The 16001-nt window shown below is 31.2% G+C and overlaps 1 non-coding gene across 1 annotated transcript; it reads right to left on the minus strand.

The window, feature by feature from the left end:
- Positions 1-15164: 15164 nt before the first annotated feature.
- On the minus strand, positions 15165-15304 carry LOC150056877 (U4 spliceosomal RNA). The gene has a single exon (XR_016537220.1). It is a non-coding gene; the product is annotated as a U4 spliceosomal RNA (small nuclear RNA).
- Between the last annotated feature and the right edge of the window lie 697 nt (positions 15305-16001).

Raw genomic sequence — 16001 nt, forward strand, 5'->3', positions numbered from 1 at the left:
AGACCTTGATTCATACTGACATTTTTGTCTTTCTTCTTCCACTGTCAACCTCATGGTCACATAAATTTAAAATCCAAGAAAACTTTCTTTGAGTTACATGGAATTTTACTATCATTCAATGTTACATACAGATTAATACATAAAAATTAGTAGATGTGCAGAATCCAATGTTCCACATTCTTCTCTTATTGAGTAGCTGTAAAAAAAAATATGTCATTGTCTTTCTAGTCTTGAAAGGATGCTGATTACAATGTCACTTCACTTGATTGGATATTTAGAGGCTGAAAGTATCCAAACAATGGCTGCTTGAAATCCAGAAAGGAAACGAGCACAGACAATAGATTAAATTATTTGAATATGTCCTAAAGTATATTTAAGATAATTTGAAACACTAACAGGAAGAAAGAAAGGAACAACTGTTGATGTTTGTAAGTACTACTTAGAAATACTTTCACATTGTCTCAGGTAAGAAAACGTAGTAATTTTTATTTTTTTTCATTTTTATGAGGAGCCACAAATTTTCCAGTCTCTTTTATTTTATTTATTTATTTATTTCTGCATGTCCTGAGGCCGGAACTCACGGCCTGAACACTGTCTTTGGACATTCCTCAAGTCTAGTGGTCTACCACTTGAGCCAATGCACCACTTCCAGCTTTTCTATGGATGTGGTACCAAGGAATTGAACCTGGGTCTCTGTGCATGCTAGACAAGCACTCTACCACTAGGCAAAACTTCCAGCCATTCAGTGTCTTTTAAATTGAACTCTTTCCTGTACAAATGCACAATAATTTCACATATAATAAAAGTGATATTATTGGACAGGGTTATTAATAAGGAGTGTTGTTCAATATTAATCTAAAGTTTACCATTAGAAGAAACAGTGACGTTTTCTGAACTCATTAGGTTAATCTTTGTATTAGTCAATCTTAAAAAAAATGAGTTTTCTTATGAATGTTTTTCAGGAGAGGAAATGGCTTTGAAAATGAGGTAACTTTTTCAGGAATAAAGACAATGTTTATATTACATTGAGAACAACATTGTTGACCTCCTTCGAAACAAAATAAAAACAAAGTTGATAGTAAGTTTCTTAAAATTTACATTTTGACTATTGTGAACCTGTGCTAGGAGAGATCTAGGTGTCTAATAGTAAAGGATTACAATAGTGTAAAACCTAGACATATAAGGTCATACAGGATTAGGCTAAATGAAAGGACCTTCAGGATATGGAAACAACAGCTTTATCTTGTGTGATTGCTGTTTTTAATGTATTATGTTATTTCTCTTCTCTTTTGTTGCCCTTTGGTTAATCTCATGTTGTTACTAGATCTGACTTCATTACCTGACATATTGTGTATATGTTTACTTATTTATTTGAAATTGGAGAGGGAAGAGGGGAAAATAAGATGATTGGGAGGGAGTCGGGGTAGGGAAATGCTTATAAATCATGGAAGGGTATCAGCGTGTGAAAAGTAATTCACCTACTATCTGATGATTGTAAATGTCCCCTCTATACATTACAATAAAAATTTACATTTTGCAAATATGTATCTGAAATAAAACTGACATTACATTTAAAGTCTTCATTAAAAGTATATTCTTTTTTGTCTATTTGGAAGAATGAGTGTATTCCAAAATTTTAAAACAAGTACATACTTAGGTGTATTTCAAGATACTGCATACAATTTGTATATAAAGTGTTTCCACATATTTTCAGTTATAGCTAATATACTTATAATAATTATATTACACTATATCAATCAGTGGGTAGCAATAAATAATATCTGTATTGGTCAAAATGGTCTGTTTTTTTCCAGCAAATATTTGTTCTACATTTGGATGAACCCAGAGACTCATACCCTGTGGATACAAATGTCAAGGAAATATTTTCTTACTAACAATTTAAATATGTTATGAATTAAAGGAAGAATCCTTAATGGTTCTTAACTTGATGTTTCCAATTAACCAAGAAAATATTTTTTGCATAAACAAATATTCTCTTGAATTTATGGAATTCATTCTTAGTATTTATAGATTATATAAATGATGTAAAAATGAAAATTGTAGCGAGGATCCAGGAAGGTATTTCTTGCAATTACTGATAGTGAGGATGCTAAGACCTGAAGAATCATAGTTAAAAGCTTGCAAAGTCATAAAGGTCTTAGAGACCCAATCTCCAGTTGTCCAGAAAAATCCTGGGATAAAGGAGTGATTCAAATATTAGATCATCACTTGTTCAGGACAGCTTAAGAGAGGTTTGGAGACCCTAATACCAACACAACACACACACATACACACACACACACACACACACACACACACTCAAATATTTTTTATTCCTTCTTTAATGTTTAGCTGTTCATGCCATGGATTTAGATTACTTGAGTCTTAACTTCTCATATAACCACACCTTCGTTTTGCAGGATTTGTTAATACCTATGTCCTACTTTTAAAGCTCTAGTTTACCACAAACCCATAATTCCAAAAGGAATAACATTTTTGCTGCTATTTTGCATAATTAAAACAATATTTTCCATTTTATAGCATTCTACAGATCACAAGTTGCATTCACATACATTGCATTTTATTGTCAAAATAACTGGAAATAATTATCACTAAATCCTTTTCACAAGTACATAATTAGTAGCGTTATCTAATGTCATACACCTCATAAATTAAGAATTTTAAAGAATCTGTGAACCAAGCCAGCTATTTGATTTGAAACTCACTGATGTTTATCTCAGCAACTACATAATTCCAGGAATATAAATCTCTTTTCCTCCACATTTTTCCACAATGTGAAATCCATTTTTACAAATCACTCTTTAGGTGCCTGGAGTTTGGCCTAGTGGTAGAGCGCTTGCCTCAGTGCCACATACATATAAAAAGCTGGATGTGGCCAGACAGTAGCTCACACCTGTAATCCTAGCTAATCAGGTGTCTGACATCTGAGGTCAAAGTTCAAAGCCAGCCAGGGCACAAAAGGAACTGAGACTCTTACCTCAGTGGGGTAGGGCTCAAGGGCAGGGTTGTAGACTTGAGTTGAGGAGCTCAGGGACATTGCCCTGGCCGCGTTCACGCCCCATCCCCCCGTTCCCACACAAAGCCAGTGGTAGAGTTCTAAACTTGAGAAAGCCCAAGGACAATGTTCAGGCATGAGTTCAAGCCCAGGACTGGCAAAAAAGATCGAGGCAAGAATAAAACCGTTGAGTATATCATTTGAGTAATTAACAAATAATTTAGCAAAATAAATACCAAGTAACTGAAACATGGTTCAAATGTTAGGGAAAGTGGAATAGCAGACAAATAGAAATGAGAACAGGACACAATTATCCAGTGTATGTATATATAATGAAAGTGAGAAATGTGACATGAGTAGGGAGGAAGAAGTAGGATGGAGAAAAATGACAGAAAGGGCAATTAGTCAAAAGCATTGGTAACAAAAGTAGACAGTTTAAAGTTTCTTATACTAACATTTGGAGATGATACATCACAGACAATAAAAAAGTAAGCGATGATTTTGTTCACATTACACTATGCATGGATGGAGTTGTCTCAACCATGAACTAACTACTAAAACAAAAAAGACAATTTGGTTATATAAGACATGAGTGCTATTCAGTAAGCTTGAACCTCTGTGGATAAAAGTTATTTGTTGAATTAGACACACAGAAAATTCAGATTCAACGTTCATATAAAATTTAAAATTGAAGCGATCTTTGATGGCCACATAGCTACATCCAAAAAGAAAACCAAATACAGCAAGGTATTGCATCAAGCATTTCCCATCAACCTTTGCTTCCCCCACCCCGTCCCAAGTGAACTGATCAAATACAGAGGGAGAGAAAAAAGGACAAAATAAGATAACCCAGTAGTTCATCTAATTTTAATTACTTGAATATTTAGTAGGAATGTCACTAATAATATTATGCATATTTGAAGATACAGTTTCGTTAAGCATGATATACATCACTTTTATGTTGTTCAGTTATTTTATAATGTTTATGAAAAAATATGTACAGGTAAAAAGAAAATTATCACAGTCCATGCTCTATATTTGCCAATTTATTTGCCTTTAGTTATTATCCTCATTAACCTCTCTGTGTTTGGCAGTAATGTTTTCTTTGAAGTTATAGTCAAAAGAAGACTGTGTGCATATGGCATTTCGAGGTTTGGGGATAGTCTGGCACAGGTCAGATTTCATCCATGAAATCACCCACTATGCTGAAATCATCTTATGTATTTAGATTATGCCACTACTTTTGAATGAATCCATTTTGTGTATCGTGTATAAATGTTCTTACTGACTGAACAAGCCAAATAATGTTATGTGGTGAGCAAATTTCAACAGACATTTTCTCACCATATGTATTCTTTTTTTCTGTGACTCTCTCCCAGGAAGAGTTGGATTCCAGAAATTGTCGCATGAATTGATTTAATTTTCAATAGAAAATTAGCAAACATGGGTGTTTTTTAAATAAGAATTTTTGAGAAAAAATAAAATCTTTACTGTATCTGAAGCCTTTCCTTATATTAAAAAAACACAATTATGTATTCAAAGGTGTTTTACTGACTGACTGATATAGTTTATGACAGTAAGAAATATTTTATTTGAGCTGTGTTATCAAAACTGATGATAAAATAAATATAGAGTTTTTAATATTGAAAAGCCAAGATTTTTCTTGGTAAAACACTAAGAAAATTATAATTTGGCAATGTTAAATTAATCAGACCATACTAAATGGCACTAGCCTCTAATTGTTAAATGCTACTACAAGAGTTAAATTTCTTCTTTCTGTGAATTATTCCTTTTTATGTTTCATTATCAGAGCTCCAAGTACCATGAAGTTCACATATAAAAGTAGTTATATAAATCATGATTGCTGTAAATCTAGTGCAAAACTTTAATATGTTTAGAAAAAATTGTGAACTACAATTAAGACAAAAGTAAATATTTGCTAAAATAACTATCTTTTAGAGATAAATTTAAAACTATATATGACAAAATAAATCTATAAACTTCAATTTAATATATGTAGTATTTTAAGTCATTATATTTCATTTTTCTTTTTTCTTATTTATGTTAATTTTATTTTTACATATTAACATACAATACAATTGACCTTTTCTTTTAGGATAAGTTTGATATACAGGAATTTTAAGGTGTGTATGGATTCATGTAATTACACAGAGAATTCAGAACAATTTCATTAGAACTTCAAAAAATTCCTTCATGCTATTTACCTTTAGAATGACCAGTTTTTCCTTCTATTAAGCTCTGGCCAGCACTGATATGTTCTCTTTCTCTATCTTTTGAGGATTGTAAGATAAATGGAATAACAACATTAAACCTTTTGAGACTGACTTTGTCACTAGCATTATGCCTTTGATAGTTACTCAAGTTGCCATATGCATCAATGAATCATTCCTTTTGTTGATGACAATTGTATTAGTTGGCTATGTTGCCATCTGTTTATCCCTCCCCTGCTTAAAAAATATTAGGTTGTTTCTAATTTGGGTAATCATGAATTGAGCCTCTATTATTATGTGTGTACAAACTTTTGTATTAATATAAAATTTTATTTCTCTGAAAGTAAATTTCTAGGACTAGCATTGCTAAGTGTGTGTTTAACTTTATTAAAAAAACGCAAAACAATTTCCCAAATAGCTGTTTAATTCTGCACTAATTTTGTAGAAGAATTCTAGCTGCTTTCTATCTTCAATGGCACTTGGTGCTGCCAAGTTTTAAAAAGTTGTTAGTTATTCAATAGGCATGTAATGAAAGCTCATTGTGCTTTTATTTGTACATTTTTAGTCATCAATAACGTTGACTATTTTTTGAGGCTTATTTGACATCCACATATATCCTTTGGGTCAAATGTCTCTTCAGTCCTTCTTATTATGTTAAACTATAGTGCAAATGTTAATCTTCTGTGATTGGTGATTTCAACGCCAGTTCAACTCCCAGAGTCTTGTCAGTGTGTTTGACATCACTTCCATATGTGGTCTGTATGAGATCACAATGAAGATCTATTCCATAGTTCATTGTGCAGGCCCTCAGGTATACTATCTCATGTTGCACAAAGGGATTCATTATGCTGTTTTCATGTGTGTACAAAGTAACCTGATTAAATTTACCTCAGACTATATTAACTTTCTCTTCTTTCTCTAAGAAATTTCAATGTTTATTGTATTCACAAATGTGTATATAAAGTATTAAGATCGTATTCATCTTTCTTCAACGTGTACATTGGACCTCCATTCAACATAGAGTTATATTGCACAATATGATGAAATAGCATAATCTATAAAATTTATGATAAAAAGTATTAGACTTTTATGGTTTACTAAAATTGATTAAAAATATTCTTGGATCTTCAAAAATATTTCCATCACATTTCTGTAAAAGCACACCTTTTCTTTTGAAATTTTAAAAAAGCTACTGAATGTGAATCCACAACATCCGCAGCAACACCCCATCACCTCCACTGCCCCCACCCAATACATTCTAGTGCATTAACACACAGTATTTAGCTATTCACTTTTTATGAAAGTGTTATTGTATAACTTACAGAGCTTTAAAACATTACATAGCAGCATATTGATTTAACAGTTTTCTGCTTGATAAAATATCACACTATGTATTAGAAAAGCAAAGAACTGAACAGAATAACAATATGTAGGACTCACTTATATATACAGCTCTGTGATTTTTTGTTGGAGGGAATAAGCATTTACAATCATCTGTGCACATAGCTCCCAGTATAATATCTAGGATAATGAAATGAAATGCATATATATGACTCAATAAACACAATTTTAGGAAAGTACCTTCAGATATTTCTCATGTAGTCTTACAGACCTCTGGATTCTACTAATGATTTTCCAAAAGGAAGGAAACATGTATCTTATTTTATTGTAGGCATGGTTTTACTGTACAATATATTTTCAATGAATTAGTGTTCTCATTGTTGTCCTATCAGAAATTAGGCAATGTATTCAACAAATACATTTAACTATTGTTTAAAAAGTAATTGAAATGGTTATATGACTATAGTTGATGTTTAGGGAGAGCCTTTATCGTATTTCCTGCTCAGTTTGCATAAAGGTACATGAACAATTGTTATTTATGTAAAGAAGATTATGCTGCATTTTTCCTATGTGTTGTTCATTTCTTCTTTCAAATTTTACAACTCATATTTTTCATTTAGTTACTGGCTAAATCTTTACATTTTCCAAGAACAATTCTGGATATTTCTTCTTTGAACCTCTTGAACTGGACTTTCTGTTTTAACCATGTGTCTAGTATTACATAATCACACTGGTTAATAATATACTCTCTGTAGAAGGACCAGTTTGTGCTGTGGGCCTTTGTATCCTTGACAATGTTTCCAAGGCATTATTTTTTTTTACAAGTAACTGACACTAAACAATTACTTGTTATATATAAATAATACCACAATATGCAGAAACAGAAAGGCACAGGCAGCAAAAACGAGATCTCACTTTCTTACCTTCTATCCACAGGATTGTTACTATAAAAGTTTTTGTAAAATTTTGCCGAAAGCACAGTCTATAATATTCTCCTCAAAAGGACTTTGTGTTTGAGGGTCAAATCGTAGTTTCAAAAGGTGTCCATTTAAGAGTATTGCTACTAAAATTAATTATATCTACTGAGTGAAAGAAATTGAATAGCAGTTTCTTTAAGCCCCTTAAATATAGACATAGATTAATAGGTAAATAATTTTCAGAGACTTCTGGTGGAAAATTCTTCTATAATTAGACCTTTAGAAAAACACCTATATGTCTTTTCACAAATGGAAAGAATTTACTTTCATTCGAATTCTTTCTTAAATAAAGCACATTAAAATTCCATTAGCTATGCTCTCTTATATCAAGACACTTTTTTGAAGATTTATAGTTCTATTTCTTAAGTTATCACTTGAAAATTTACTACTTGGTTTAACTATTTTACTTGGAAGTATTGTATGATTAACAATTATCTTTAATGGTGATCACAAGGCTGGAAAACATTTCCAGAGTCTTTGGCCTGCCAACACTATTGGGAGTCACAATATATAAATCTTCAAGATAATGTTAATATCTTCTGAGATAATTGGAAAAGGCTATTCTCTGTAACTTTAGTCTTAAGAAAGATCATAATGTGTGAGTAACATTTCAAATACATTAGTATTTTTCTTCTATATGACTAGTTTTATAATTAAAATATACCATCAACAGTGGATTCAGCACAGATTCTGTGTTCTTTTGAGTAAAATGTCTAATTTTTACTTTATGCAATAGTTTCCCATGCACAAATCTACCCATTAGTGCTTTTCAGAGGGGGATAGGGGATAGGGGAAGTGCTAAATAAAGATCATTGTCTATTTAAAAAATGTCTAATTTTTATGGTGTAGGCTCCTGTACAGCAAAAGATAAAAACAGCAAATAAGGGAATAATTATTAGAAAAGCAAAAATTTAATGAGGAGTATTGGTGTGATCTCTGCTTTGAAGGCCTTATATAATTCAGCTGTGAATCCATCAGGTCCCAGCCTTTTCTTGGATGGGAGATCTCTTATTGCCATTTCTATTTCAATACTTGAAATATGTCTGTTTAGTTGCAGTAGGTGTTCTTGGTTCAGTTGGAGTGTGTTAATATTGGCTAGAAATTTATCCATTTCTTCAAGATTCTCAAATTTGTTGGCATAAAGGTTTGAAATATATTCCCTTACGTTGCTCAGGATCTTGGTAATTTTTGTCCTGATACTTCCATTCTTGCCTGTGATTTTATTTGGGTGTGCTCCCTTCTTTTTTTGGTATGATTTTATAAGGGTCTGTCAATTGTTAATTTTTTCAAAGAACCAACTCCTTGTTTTGTTGATTTTTTCTATGGTTATTTTGGACCTCAATTCATTTAATAAAATATTTCTGAGTTCTTTATAACTACAGGTTGTTCCCTATTTGTCTAGCTAAAACCACTCATTGGCAATATAGTCATTCACTTTGATATTGATTACTGGCGAGGTACAAAGGAAAGCTTAATAATTTTAGGCTAAGTAAGATGAAGAATGGGTGTTTTAATGGAAAGTCTGCAATGTTTGCAAAGGTACTTGTTATATGATACTATGTCTATTGCCTTCTAAGAAGAATATAGGAAATATATTTCATATTAAATAGAGGAAGATAAAATTTTGCCAATTCCCCAAATCCATTATTCACCAAACTTATGAAATCGAATGGCATAAAAATTCCATGAATTATTCTGAACCTGTAGTTAAATAAATCAAGGAAACTTCACATTGTAGAAATATGTGTGAAATGATGGAGTACAGAAGGATTAAAATACAGCATAGAAGGCTAGGAATTTGGCCTAGTGGTAGAGTGCTTGCCTACCATGCAAGAAGACCTGGGTTCAATTCCTCCATACCACATGTGTAGAAAAAAGCCGGAAGTGGTGCTAAGACTCAAATGGTAGAGCTCTATCCTTGAGAAAGTCCAAGGACAGTGCTCAGACCCTGAGCTCAAGCGCAGGTCTGGCAAAAAAAAAAAAATACAGAATACGAATGAAATGTTATTAACTTGATTTGAACACATGCATATATTGCTATTTGTAGAAACCACAAGATATTTTGAGGTAGAAAAATGATGCTGCCAGGCTAGGAGTGTGGCCTAATGGTAGAATGCTCACCTAGCACGCACAAAGCCCTGGGTTCACTTCTCCGGTACCATATACACAGAAAAGGCCAGAAGTGGAGATAGGGCTCAAGTGGTAAAGCACTTATCTTGAGAAATCTCAAGGACATTACCCAGGCCCTGAGGTCAAGCCACAAGACTGGCAAAAAAAAAAAAAAAATGATGCTGTCAAGTACATTTTCTACATGCCTGCTTCACAAAAAAATGCTATTAGATTTCATGATCCATAATTCATAGTAATCACAAAAATCAGCTGAAACTTTGGGCTTGACCACTCAGTATTTGAAATAGAGTACATATTGAATTGGGAAGTCATCTTTATCCTGTTTATGACCTACTTTTCATTGGTTACAAGACTAGGCATTGATGCTTGTGAATTATTCCAAGGATTATTTCTGTATAATCCTTTGTAAGAAGCTGATTTCAGGAAGATCTTTCCACAAAATGTCATAATATTATCCTTTGCTTATAATGTAAGCAGATACCGTGGCTACTATACTGAAATTTAATAGCATGTTTTACTGAATATAATGTGTTCACTTGTTTTCTATTATATTTAATCTTCTAAAGGTACAAAGTATTTAAAATTAAAAAAAATATATTGGCATGCCTAAAATGTAAAATATTAATTTCGCAGTAAGAAAGTGATAAGTATTTATTTAAAGCCTGAATTTTCTATAACAACTTCAAAGGTTCTTTTTTTTCTCTTACTGTATTTATTGTGCATGTGGTAACAATGTCTGGATATAATTTTGTTATCATATAAATCTTACTGTCACTGGGTGTCTATTTTTTCATTTATACATGCAAACTTAATTTGAAAAAAGCTTTAGAGTAGGCCTATGAATATTACATGTGTATATTAGAAGTAAAAAATGTAGTTGCTGTATACATTATTGAAGACTATCTTTGTAAGAGTTTGCACATCGAATAATTTTTTGCTCTTCAAATTCTCCTCATTTTCATGTTAATGTCTTTGGAAATGTCATTTCAGTACTTTGCTGTTGCATACTTTTCAACAATTATCTATAAATAATGCATCAGTGACAATATTGTTGTAATAACTTATTTAGACCATAATTAATTCACAGCTGTAGGCATATTTAAATAAGGGTCTTCTTTTAAGTTTGTAGTGTTCAGTGCTGTTTGTTTAGGCAATCAAATAAAAACTTTAAACACAAAATAGCATGCTTGTGATGGTTATACTTTAGGCTGTGTAATCTTAACTAACTAAATTTGTGCTACTAACTTAATAACCTGCAATATTCGAATCCATGTACTATGCATTTCCTCATCCACAGTCTAATTCCAGACATATAATTTATTCTTGTGCTTTAATTGCCATCTATGGACTTTCTTTTCCTATTCCCTGTATCCTACTTTTCATGAGGAGAAGTTAATGGGGTTATAATCCCATAATGAAAGCAGATAATTTTAATTTCTCTGATGACTCTTCATTATGATAATCTTGTTAAGACTGTAGTATTGTATTTGTTTCTACATGTGGATATTTGGGTTTCTGGATGCAGCTTATTCTATTGAGTTAATAATTTACCAACCAGTGTGTTCTAGAAATTAAAATCTTCCTACTCATCTAAGAATAAAGTAATTCTAGTTATCTGTAAATCATTTAAATGAACCAGATTCAACAAACCAAGTATTTTTTGAAGCCATCAAATATAAGATAAAACATTGTAAAGCTTCATACTTAATAAAGAATCAGTCTCAAGACACCATCCGGATATTGGTCCCATAGCAACATAGATGAGACAACTTATTCTTTTATCAAAAACGGAAACAGTGTCTGAGATAGATGAAAGATCTTAGCAAGTAAGAAGTAACATTGGTAATTATCAACATGTAAATTGGTAATATTAGTAAAAATCCCTACGTGTATATAATATATTACATTCTTTTACCACAAATAATAAAGTATATAAAATGTCCCTGCATATTTTTAGAGTAAACATTAAATTTCCCTAAACTCTTCCCATAAATATACTATAGTTTCTCTGAATTTTACTACTATGATATCTTTGAATTACTATATAGACTTAATTACTCTTTTGTTGATAATAACATTTAAGATTAGAAAAGCTTGTGATGCACATTTGACTTTCATGATGTTTTAAGAGCACAATTTAAAATAGATATTTAAATATTAAACACTTATTTTTAACCATTTGGAACAAATAAATTATTTCAGTCACTCTATAAGGTACCCTTTAGAAATTATAACCCATAGTTACTATGGCAACTAAGTTAAATGTTAGATGCTTTATTTTAATTATTTTGAGTTAATTTAACTAAGTATTATTTTGTTAAAAACTGGAAAATCTATGAAAGTTCAAACAGCTTTAGTATTCACGATAGTATTTTCTGATGTTCTCTTACCCTTTAATTTTATTATTTATATTACCATTTAATTTTTTTAATATCACTTTCAGGGCCGGGAGTTTGGTCTAGTGGTAGAGTACTTGCCTTGCATGTACAAAGACCCCCAGGTACCAAGGAACCACATACATAGAAAAAAGCTGGACGTACATGGTGCTGAGGCTAAAGTGTTAGAGCTCTAGCCTTGAGAAAGTCCAAGTAGAGTCCTCAGGCTTCCTAAGCTCAAGCCTAGGACTGGCAAAAAAAAATCACTTTCAAGTGATATAGAGAATTTTATAAAAATAAGAAATCAGTATTTTTCAATTTATCATGTTTTTTAAACATTCTAATAGCCTCAGTATACCAAGAGTACAATCGCAATTTTTGTACTTTTCTAAAGTAAATATTTGTTCAATATTAGAGATATTTGGTTAATATTAGAGATATTTACTATCATGAAATAAATTTGTGTAATAAAATTTTACTGGTTCAAGCATATGAAGATATTGTAGTTTGAGTCCTCACAGATGAGAAAACTGAGCCAAATTATATGATTATTTGGTAAGTTGCATAGTAAATTAAAGAAAAATTGTCACTCATTGATACAAAAATTTAATGGAACTCAAAATATAAAGGCTTGACTAACATGTTAAATTAGTGAATACATTTTATTTTAAATATGTCATATTTCATGTTAAACTATGCACTTTGAAGAGAGTCAGTTAATTATCATATTCTTCAATTAATTTTTCACTGAAGAAAAAGTTACTGTCAGTATTTTCATTCATGAACCAGAAATTTAAAATACACCTGATAGAGTTGTGTGTGTGTGTGTGTGTGTGTGTGTATAAACAGATCCTGAAAATTATTTTATTTGATTTTGCAGTCCACGTTTTAAACATTCATATATTTAGATTTTGGGATATAGACTTTTTACCACTCCAATAATAAGTATCATTGTGTTCACTGCACAGAATTGCATAGGTATTTAATTACTGCCACATCTTTTCGTCAATCCTGAATTTCATCAACATATAAACTTTTGATGCTTCTTTCCATTATTTCTTCAATTCCCTGTCCTAACCAAACCCTGGTTATTCTTAGGTCATTAAAACTTGGAATTGGATGGGACCTTGGAGTCTGCTTTTACTTTCATGCTACATACAACAAAATTGAAACCCAGATACCTAAAATTACTTGCCTTAGGCCCCACAGCTAGCAGAGAGTAGGCCTACAAATCAAAACATGCCATCTAAAAGGTATTTTCTCTTAAGAGCATACTCTTTCTTTCCCAAAATATTTACTCGACAGTGGCAAAATTATCTCAATCCAAAACATCATAAAAAGATATCTTAAAACTTGAAAAAAAAGTTTGGTTTTAAATTTATCCTAAGGAAGTAACTTGCTAAGAAATTTGAAATTACTAGGTATAAGAGTGAACTTAAGCCTATCTAAATAAACTTCCTTACCTAATATAAATAATAATAATAACAGTTATATGTATGATGGAAGTATGATGGGTTTTGTATAAAATCTTAGAGACTTGTGCAATAAATAATATTTTTTTCATTAAGCCATGATCAGTTCCCTCTGAATTGGGTAGCTATACTGAACAAGGCTGTTTATCTATGAAAGAGTATCTAATTGTTTCATGCTATTCTATATACCCCTGGAGACTCCTAAACTTTTTCTTCTTGGTCTTAACATTATGTTTTTAATTATAAAGACCTCAGTAAAGATGGTTATGAAAGGCAATATTTTCTGTTGAAAACTTTGACACTGGAGATTTCAAAGTAAGTGATTTTTTCTGCTATACCAAAAATTGCTATATTAGTCTAGATTTACATTTTCCTTTTTGTTTTCAATAGTACTGGGGGTTGAATTCAGGCTCTTGAACTTGGTAATTAGGTGCTTTACTGTTAAAACTTAGCTCTTGCCTTTTTGTGTGCTGGCTATTTTTTGAAATAGAGACTTGGTTCCTGCCTGAGGATACAACAGGCAACTCTGATTTTTTGAATAACAAATTGAAGAAAGACACTTATACCATATCATTAGCACAGTATCACAGTAACATTTATCCTTAAACTCTAAAAGAATATGCTCTTAATTGTGAAGCAATAATAGTTTATATATTGAAACATTGAAGTAACTTATTTAAAAATGTTTCTTTTCTGAATGTAAATTCAGAATATACATATTTATACATATATATACATATATATTCTGAATGTTTTCATGTTTGTATTGCTTTAGGTCCTCTCTGGGAATACAGAAGATATATGAGAAGAAATGCATTGGCCAGAAGACTTAAATCTTTTGAAGAATTGGTCTGTGGATTTTTTAGGACAAAATCTATTTTAGTTCATCTTGAATGAACCATAGTACTCATAAAGCAGCTCTATTCTCAAGATACAGAAGTGCAATTTTCTCTTGGTTATGAGCTATAATTGGAGAATGTATTAATATTTTCAACTCCCAAGAAAGGTACTATCACTTGTGATTAGCCTCACAAATACGTGTAACGGTGAAACATTCTTCCCATACTGGCAGGGTATGACATTTGAGTGTCATGGTTTATTTGAAAGAAATTGAGTATTATTCCTAGCTAGAAATGCAAACATTCCCATAGATAATTGGATTATACATAAAAATCCTTCCCAAGGATGCAATTACAGGTTCCTATTCATTTATCAGTCAGATGATTTCCTATGAAGCAAATATATCTACTATAGTTATAACAAAACATAATAAGTGTTTCTTAGAATTAAATACATTTTATTCTGGAGATTAATAAGAATAGGTATGAGATGTCATTGAGGTTTGTAAATGACAAATGACTTTTTCCTAAACAATTAACAGAATATGAATATATATATAGTAATTCATTAATTTCATCACATTAATAACGCTTTCTTCTTTACCTAGTTATTATATATGGGTATTGTGTATATGTATACAGTCTATATGTAAGGCATATTCTGCTTATATCCTCTTCATTTAAACATTAGTGATTTACCAATTGTTCCTAGAGGTAATAATGAAAGTCTGTCAGTTAACAATTATTTGGATGACCCATGGTAGATTTTTTTTTTTAATTCACTCTCCGTAGAGTCTGTCAAAATTTGCCAATGCCAACTATATTTTGAATTGTCATGGCAGGGTATTGGAAAACTTTTCAATTAGCACTAATAATGCTTAGGATAAAAATCATTATGTAAAATACTGCCACTGGGTAAAGCTATCACTGTAGATTTTTATACTACTCATTTTAACGTTATCCTTCTTCTCATAGACATACTTGTATAAATCAAGATATTTTGTTCCAATTCAAAGAATAATAGTCTTCTTTCATAAACAGTCACTTCTATCACTTTTCCTTCCTTCCTCATACTTTATAATTTTCTTTTCATACTTTCATTAAACAATTTCTTTTTGACTATATAAGCATATGAAAAGAACTCTACATCTTTGGTATTGGGCCTAAAGACTGCTTACAGAATGATAAAGCATGGTTGCATATATTTCATGTGTTATACTGACATTTTTAGTACTTATGATAAGAAAAAATAAATGAAATATTACAAACTGCTTATATTTTTCACATAGGTTATGCAATTGCCAATTTTCAAAAGAAAAGTAATGGTAACATTGTAAAAATATGAGTAAAAATTCTCCTTAAACATGTATATTTCTGAAATAGTAAAAATTTCAGTATGTTGTTAACAACCTTGGCAAAAGCATCTTGAAACAAATAAGTGAAAACACATACATGGAAAGTCAACCCTTTATTTTTCTATCAGTTAAAAATTGAATTTCTGTGTCTTTCCATAAATTGATAATCATCCATCTAGAATGGGTCTTGAACTCTAGGCCTGTGTGCTATATATGTCTTAGCTTTTACACTCAAGCTTAGTGCTCTACCATTTCAGTCATACCT

This window comes from Megascapheus bottae, chromosome 11 (genome assembly GCF_031878675.1).
Source record: "Megascapheus bottae isolate mThoBot1 chromosome 11, mThoBot2.hap1, whole genome shotgun sequence".
NCBI lineage: Eukaryota > Metazoa > Chordata > Mammalia > Rodentia > Geomyidae > Megascapheus > Megascapheus bottae.